Consider the following 8,125-nt stretch of genomic DNA (forward strand, 5'->3'; position numbering starts at 1 on the left):
ACGGCAGGTTTAGGCAGAGCTGCTCAGCTGGCCCCCGTGTCCAGAGGCCCCTGGAAGCTTCAGCCTTCTGGCTCATCCTGGCCCCAGGGCCCACACTCAGGGTGCTCCCAGCCGCTCCTCTCCAGGCTGGCTGTGGGGGGCGGGGGCTCTGAACCCCTCAGCGGGCTGCTCCGGGCCAGGGCCGGGGCCGGGGCCAGTCTATGCCGCTGGGCCTCTGTTGGCTCCCTCTGAACCCCAGGCCCAGCCCCGGCGCTCTGTGCCCTGTGCGGGAGGTGGGTCTGAACCCCAGGCCAGCCCCGGCGCTCTGTGCCCTGTGCGGGAGTGGGTCTGAACCCCAGGCCCAGCCCCGGCGCTCTGTGCCCTGTGCGGGAGGTGGGTCTGAACCCCAGGCCCAGCCCCGGCGCTCTGTGCCCTGTGCGGGAGGTGGGTCTGAACCCCAGGCCCAGCCCCGGCGCTCTGTGCCCTGTGCGGGAGGTGGGTCTGAACCCCAGGCCCAGCCCCGGCGCTCTGTGCCCTGTGCGGGAGGTGGGTCTGAACCCCAGGCCCAGCCCCGGCGCTCTGTGCCCTGTGCGGGAGGTGGGGTCCTGTGCCTTTGCTGGAACCAAGAGGGGAGCGGCAGAGTGGGCGCCAGGACCAGAGAGGGGGCAGTGATGGGTGGCTCCCAGGACACCGGCCAGGCTAGAGGTGAGGCGACTCCTCCGGACTCCGAGCAAGAGCTCCTGAGCTGGTCTTGCCTCTGTGCCTCTGCCCCACCCAGCATCACTCCTGAGATGAGCTCAGGCTCCCCACCCCAGGAGGCCTGCCTGCCCGGGCGCCTACTCACCACACTGCACAGAACTCCTGTACTTTCTCACAGCGGCCCTGCATCCCCCTATACTGGGCTCTCTCGGTCAGTGCTGGGCCCCAGCACAGGGTTCTGCTCAGGAGCTGCCCTCGGTGGGTAGGGGCCAGGCTGTGGGCTTCCAGCCGGGTGGCCCACTGTGAGTCCTGAAAGGGCAGGGCCTGCACCGCCTTCCCCACCACCCTGCCCTCCTGCCCAGTGCAGGCCTGGCCTGAGAGTATGGGTCAGCGTCGGCTGCCCATTGGTCAGGGGGATCCTGAGCTGGGCCTGATGACCTGGGAGGGGTCTTCCGGGCAGGGGCACAGCCTGCACACAGCCTGGGGCAGGAGGAAAATGAGTCATGGGCTATGACGCCAGCTCGAGGGCCGGCCAGTGCCCTCTGCCCCGCGGCCTGCTGGGCTGAACCTTGACGGCGGCCCCCATCAGTACCCCCTGCCCGGATCAGCGGCAGCCTCAGCTCTCCGAGAAGTCTGTTTGGGTAAATTTTCTCCCAAACGGGGTCAGGCAGTCCCATTAGCAAGATCTATTTCAAAACACCAGCACTGGGCTCCCGCCTCCGTGGGTGGAGGAGGCCAGCCCACGCAGACACGGGTGTTTCTATTTTTACATCCAAACACGCCTGCCCACAGCCCCCGGTGCCTGATTTGGAACTTGAAAGCGACCTGTTCTATTCTGGGTCTGCTTCCGCCCTCGAGGTGGGGAGGAGGCGGGTGTTTGTACACAGAAGCCTTCTCGCCCCCCTCCTTCCCAAAGCCTTGGGTCCTGGCAGCCCTTGCCCGCCACCCCCCCCGCCCCCACCCCCCGCAGGGCCACGTGACCTCCAGGAAGGCGCTGGGGTCGGGAAGGGGAAGCCCGCGTGAGGTTTGGGAAGGGGAAGCTGCGGCCCTCAGGATGCAAAGGCCTCACATCACCCCCACCCCACCCCCAGGGCCCCCAGTGACCAGCCCAGGGAGAGGGCTAGCTGGTCCTTCCCCGGCCAGCAGTGGACGCTGGGCTGAGGGGCTAAGATGAGAGGCAGTGAGGTGGCTGCTGTGGATGTGAAGCCCCCTGGACCAGAGGTGGGAAGAGGGAGGGGAAGCTTGGGCGGATCCCCGGAGGGGGCAGGCCTGCCCTGCAGACAAGACGCCTGGGCAGAAGCCAGGGAGGGATTTGCGCACCAGGTTGCCAGAACCTGCACCTGGCTGGGCCTCTCCCCGGGTTCCCGGGGGATGTCCCCAGACCTGCAGCCCCCTGCCCAGCCCAGCACCCCGGGGGACCACTCTCTCTCCACTTCCACTTGTCCTTCCTCGGGAGTGGACTTTAGCCTCTACCGCCACTCCTGCGGGTCCCCCAAGCTACATTAGGCCACCTGAAGTCCCCTGGGTCACTTCCCTATTAAATGTGCCTCTGTCTGGCCCATCAGCCCGTTGTGTGAAATGCACGCTGACACCACGATGCCCTCCTGTGCTCCCGTCCCCCCCTCCCCTGAGCGGGAGCCCCGGGGGAGGAACCCAGACCAGCACCACCGCAGTAGCTGAGGATGGCTCCGTCCAGCCTGCTTCTGAGCCCTGCCTGCAGCACCCCGCCTCCGACCGCTGACCTTGGGATGAACAGGGTCCACCCACAGTGAGCTTGTGAGCAGTGCCCAGCCAGGCTGGCCTGGGGTCCGGGGAGGAGGTGCAGCCCAAGGGGGTCCGGGAGGTTTCTGCCCCACCGGGAAGCTGGGATCGGCCTGTGAGGAAAGCGCTGAGGGGAGTGAGGTGGGGCTGCGCCGGCCCAGTTTGGGGGCGCATTCTTGGCCTTTCCAGGGACTCTGTTGTGTGTATGTGGGGGCTCTTGCCAAGCAATCTAGCTGCAGAGCCCGTGTGCCACTCCCATGGAATCACTCAGAAACACATGGCTTGCCTTTTTTTTTTCTGTTTCCTGTTTCAGAAAATTAAGGGCAAAGTTGTACCTGCTTATCTCAGCTCATTTGTCATTCAGTGCTGGAATGCCTGGCCAATCATTGGAGGGAGAGAGACCCTACTGCACGCCTTATGCCAGCATAAGTTTCAGTGAGACTACAGGCTTGACACGCAAAGGAAAAAAAAAACCCAAAACATATTAAAATGAAAATGTAGATGGTTATATACTATGGACATGGTACAGGATTTCTAGGTACAGTACCAAAGGTAAAATAATCAGCTTTTGAGTATATAAAGGCAAGAACCAGTCGATATGGTGACACACCCCAGAAGGTGACTGTCAAAAACATAATAGTGAAAGGAAAACTACACACTGGGAAGGAAGAGGTGGAAAATGCATGCATTAACAAGGGTTATTTACAAGGTTCTACCATTAGTTGAAAACGGACAGAAGTAGCAATTCATAAAAAAAGAACTATATGTGACCAATAAGAACGTATTTAAACATGTTCTGCTTCACTAGAGGTGTTGGAGAAGACTCTTGAGAGTCCCTTGGACTGCAAGGAGATTCAACCAGTCAATCCTAAAGGAAATCAATCCTGAATATTCATTGGAAGGATTGATGCTGAAGCTGAAGTTCCAATACTTTGGCCTCCTGATGGGAAACACTGACTCCTTAGAGAAGACCCTGATGCTGGGAAAGATTGAAGGTGGGAGAAAGGGACGACAGAGGATGAGATGGCTGGATGGCATCACTGACTCAATGGACATGAGTTTGAGCAAGCTCCGGGAGATGGTGACGGATAGGGAAGCCTGGTGTGCTGCAGTCCATGGGGTCGAAAAGAGTCGGACATGACTTGACTGAACAACAACTTCACTAGTAATTAAATAAATACAAATGGGAAAAGAACCACTTTTTGTTTTTTGAAGATAAAACTCTTTCATACACCTCAATGTCCAACAGCAAGTAAAAGCAGCATTTTTTCCCTACACATTCATGTATTTGATTCTCTGGTGGCTCAGTGGTAAAAAAAATCTGCCTGCCAATGCAGGAGACACAGGTTCGATCCCTGGGTCGGGAAAATCCCCTGGAGAAGGAAATGGCAACCCACTCCAGTATTCTTGCCTGGGAAATTCCAAGGACAGAGGAGCCTGGTGGGCTACAGACCATGGGATCGCAAAAGAGTTGGACACGACTTAGCGTCTAAACAACAACAACGAAAAAGCATTTGTATTCACTCTTTCCAGGGCTGCACAAAAGTGAGTCCCCGCTGAGCACAAGTTCACATCCTGCTGATTTACTGTAAGATAAAATCAGCATGTAACTCATTTGTGTGGGGTCATTGTTCTTGCTGTTTGAGGCCACCTGGCTTATAGGGTTTCATTCCCCAGCAGGAGGTGGAACCTGGAAGCATGGGACACTAACCTCTGGATCACCAGGGAATTCCCTAGGGTGTGTGTTTTAAGTTTTGGTTCTATTCATTATCAGATTTGTACTGACATGCATATAATTTAAAGAGCTAGCTTGACAAACCTTCCTACAAAACACAGCGGTCCATCTCCCTCTGTTTTCCGTCACAGCTTCTAATTCACTTTTTGGGTTTCACCTCTGTATCCCCAACCCAGCACTTACGTTAGGACTTCCTGACCTCCAGTGTCATTTTGTTCAGATTGACGGCGCTGGTTGACATCATGATGATGCTGCAGAAACAGTGCTCTTGCCTGAGCCACACAGTGTATCAACATAACTTTTCCTTTCTTGCTCAACTTCTCTTTTCCCCTGGAGTTAATGTCATCTTTTTTTTTTTGTTTTTGCTAAATTCTCAATACTAATTCAACCCCCAATTCAACCAAATGTCCACGTCTCCCGCAAGACATCTGTGTATCAGGTAGATAAAGTGACAGAATATTTATCACCTTGAAATAGACTCTGCTTCCTCGGCTGGGGCTCAGCCGACCCCAGGACGGCCTCACCAGCGCCCCGAGGTCCCCTCTGCTGCTCTCAGCTGCAGGATCCCCTGTTTCCTGCTTCCCACGCCTCCCCTTTCTTTCTTTCCTCCCTCTGGTGGGGCTCATCAAGTCACTTCCTCAGAAAGGGTTATTTAGTCGCTAAGTCGTGTCTGACTCTTCTGTGATGCCATGGACTCGCCACCAGGCTCCTCTGTCCATGGATTTCCCAGACAAGAATGCTGGAGTGGGTTGTCATTTCCTTCTCCAGGGGATCTTCCTGACTTGAGGATCGAACCCGTGTCTCCTGGTTGGCAGGCAGATTGTTTACCGCTGAGCCACCTGAGAAGCCTGCAGAAAGGGTGCAGGAATGTGAATTGTTGGAGGCCTTGTCATTCTCAAAGTCTCTCTCTTCTCCCTTCACTCTTTTTTTCCCCCTGAAACCTTAAATCCCACAACATTTTGTATTATAAAGGTGAACCCTGATCCTCATGATGTCTTGTCAGTGGGATTTCTGGTAGCGAGCATAAGCACCAGGAGCCCCAGACTTTTGGGATTAGAAGCAACGGGGATCAGCTACCAGCAGGGTCCGGTCATACTGGATGAGGGTTTGTTGATCTCCTCGGAAGCCTCACGCACACGTTTCTGATAATAGGCTACCGAAGCTTTGGAGATGGACTGGTGGACTGCCTAAATCGGGCTACGTGGCTACCACCCTTCACTGAGACGCGGATGTCCACACCAGCGGACGCCCAGAAGCGGAAGAGGCTCCAGTAGCTCGTATTGCAGCCTGCATGGTTCCGTCACCTCCAGGCCCAGTCACCTTGCCGAGGCTGTGGCCTCGTTTGTGGCCATGGCTGCCTTCTCATGTCCAAAGAAGACTGGCTCTGACTGCAGAGGGCCCCTGGGTGGCATGACTGCAGGTGTGGGCAAGGGCTCCTCACCATGCGGCACCACAACTGGAAAAGCTCCCCTCACTCTGGATGGATATAGAATTCTAGCTGTACAGAATCCGCCAGTCCATCTCCAAAGCCCTCTATTGTCAGGGCTTCCCTGGTGGCTCAGCTGGTAATGAACCGCCTGCAATGCAGCAGGCCCTGTTCAATTCCTGGGTCAGGAAGATCCACTGGAGAAGGGATAGGCTACCCACTGCAGTATTCTTGGGCTTCCCTTGTGGCTCAGCTGGTAAAAAAAAATCCACTTGCAATGTGGAAGACCTGAGTTTGATCCCTGGGTTGGGAAGATCCCCTGGAGGAGGGCATGGCAACCCACTCCAGTGTTCTTGCTGGGAGGAGAATAGGGTTGCAAAGAGTCTGAGCACAGCACACTGAGAGGCTTTACCCCGTCTTCCAGCTGTGGGGAGTCTGGCGTCGTTCTGCCCCTGGCCCCTGGTACGTCACCTCTCGTTTCTCTCTGGACCCTCGTCTGATGGTTCTTTGTTCTTTTTAATGTTTATTTATTTGACCGTGCTAGGTCTTAGTGGCAGCATACAAGATCTTTTACCTTCATTGTGGCTTGAGGGATCTTGAGTTGTAGTGCGTGGGATCTAGTTCCCCGACCGGGGATGGAAACCCAGCCCTCTGAATTGGGAGCATGGAGTCTTAGCCACTGGACTGCCAGGGAGGTCTTTCCTCTTTGTGTCCAGGGCTCTGAAATTCTGCTCAGCTGTGCCTTTACTATGCATCTATTTTCGTGTTTGGATCTGGGCATTCAGTAGCTCCTTTCAATCTGGAGACTCGGGTTTAATTTCTGTGAAAAAGCTTTTTCTTTCTTTCTTTCTTTTGACCTCACAACTTGTGGGAAATGGCAACCCACTCCAGTATTCTTGCCCAGGGATCCAGAGAATCCCAGGGGTGGGGAAGCCTGGTGGGCTGCCATCTCTGGGGTCGCACAGAGTCGGACACGACTGAAGCAACTCAGCAGCAGCAGCAGCAGCAGTTTCCCAGCCAGGGATTGAATCCAGGCCCTCCGTAATGAAAACATGGAATCTTAAACCCTGGACTGCCAGGGAATTCCCAAATTTCTGTGAACTCTTTTCCACTATTTCTTTGATTATTTTTTTCCTTCCAGTTCTCTTTCTAGAATTTCTTTTAAGCAAATGTCAGGTTTCCTAGCTGTGCTGTGCTTAGCCGCTCAGTCATGTCTGACTCTTTGTGATCCCATGGGCTGTAGCCCACCAGGCTCCTCCGTCCATGGGATTCTCCAGGCAACAATACTAGAGTGGGTTGCCATACCCTCCTCCAGGGGATCTTCCCAACCCAAGGACTGAACCCAGGTCTCCAGCATTGCAGGAGCTGAGCTACCAGGGAAGCCTCGGGTCTGCTAGACAAGTTCTCTAATATGGTACTTTCTTCTCTTGTTTTTTTTTTTTTTCTTATTTTAACTTTTCCCCCCTAACTCTTTGCTCTACTTTCTCCAAGATTTCCTCAACCTTATCTTCCAACTCTTCTACTGAATTTTCAATTTCTATGATGGTCTTTTTAATTCCCAAGAGCTCTTTATATTCTGTAACATTCCTTCTTCAAAGCACCTGGTTTTTGCTTCATGAATACATAATTTTCTCTTTCCTTCCTGAGGATATTAATGAAGGTTTTTTAACAGGAGGGAAAGGGGCAGGGACACCTTCTGAAAGAATGACACAGCCTGAGGACGCAACATGAACCAATTAGAATCAAATGGGTCCAAGACGGCAGACAAGTCAACTTTGATTAGACCTTGAACCTCAATCAGCAAGCTCAGTGACACACAGAGATGCATCATGACAGTTCCAAGGCGAGGTCAGAGGACCACGGAGTGGGCGGTGGCCCGATTTCTGGCAATCTCCACTCCTTCCCCAAAATAACGGAAATAATCCCCCCACTCATTAGCATATGAAATTACCCAGTCTATACAAACTAAAAACTATGCCAAAGCTTTTGACTGTGTGGATCACAAAAACTGGAGAATTCTTAAAGAGATGGGGATACCAGACCACCTGACTTGCCTCCTGAGATATCTGTATGCAGGTCAATAAGCAACAGTTAGAACTGGACTTGGAACAGTAGACTGGTTCCAAACTGGGAAAGGAGGATGTCAAGGTTGTATATTGCCACCCAGCTTATTTAACTTATATGCAGAGTACATCATTTGAAATGCCCAGATGGATGAAGTGCAAGCTGGAATCAAGATTGCTGGGACACCACCGTTATGACAGAAAGCAAAGAGGAACTAAAGAGCCTCTTGATGAAGGTGAAAGAGGAGAGTGAAAAAGTTGGCTTAAAGCTCAACATTCAAAAAACTAAGGTCATGGCATCTGGTCCCATCATTTCATGGCAAATAGATGGGGAAACAATGGAAATAGTGACAGACTTTACTTTCTTGGCTTAAAAATCACTGCAGATGGTGACTGCTGCCAGGAAATTAAAAGATGCTTGCTCCTTGGAAGAAGAGCTATGACCAACCTAGATAACATATT

The 8,125-nt window shown here is 53.4% G+C and overlaps 1 pseudogene; it reads right to left on the reverse strand.

The window, feature by feature from the left end:
* Positions 1 to 5,026: 5,026 nt before the first annotated feature.
* LOC113894751 lies at positions 5,027 to 5,776 on the reverse strand (annotated as a pseudogene).
* Between the last annotated feature and the right edge of the window lie 2,349 nt (positions 5,777 to 8,125).

Source organism: Bos indicus x Bos taurus, chromosome 6, assembly GCF_003369695.1.
Source record: "Bos indicus x Bos taurus breed Angus x Brahman F1 hybrid chromosome 6, Bos_hybrid_MaternalHap_v2.0, whole genome shotgun sequence".
Classification (NCBI taxonomy): domain Eukaryota; kingdom Metazoa; phylum Chordata; class Mammalia; order Artiodactyla; family Bovidae; genus Bos; species Bos indicus x Bos taurus.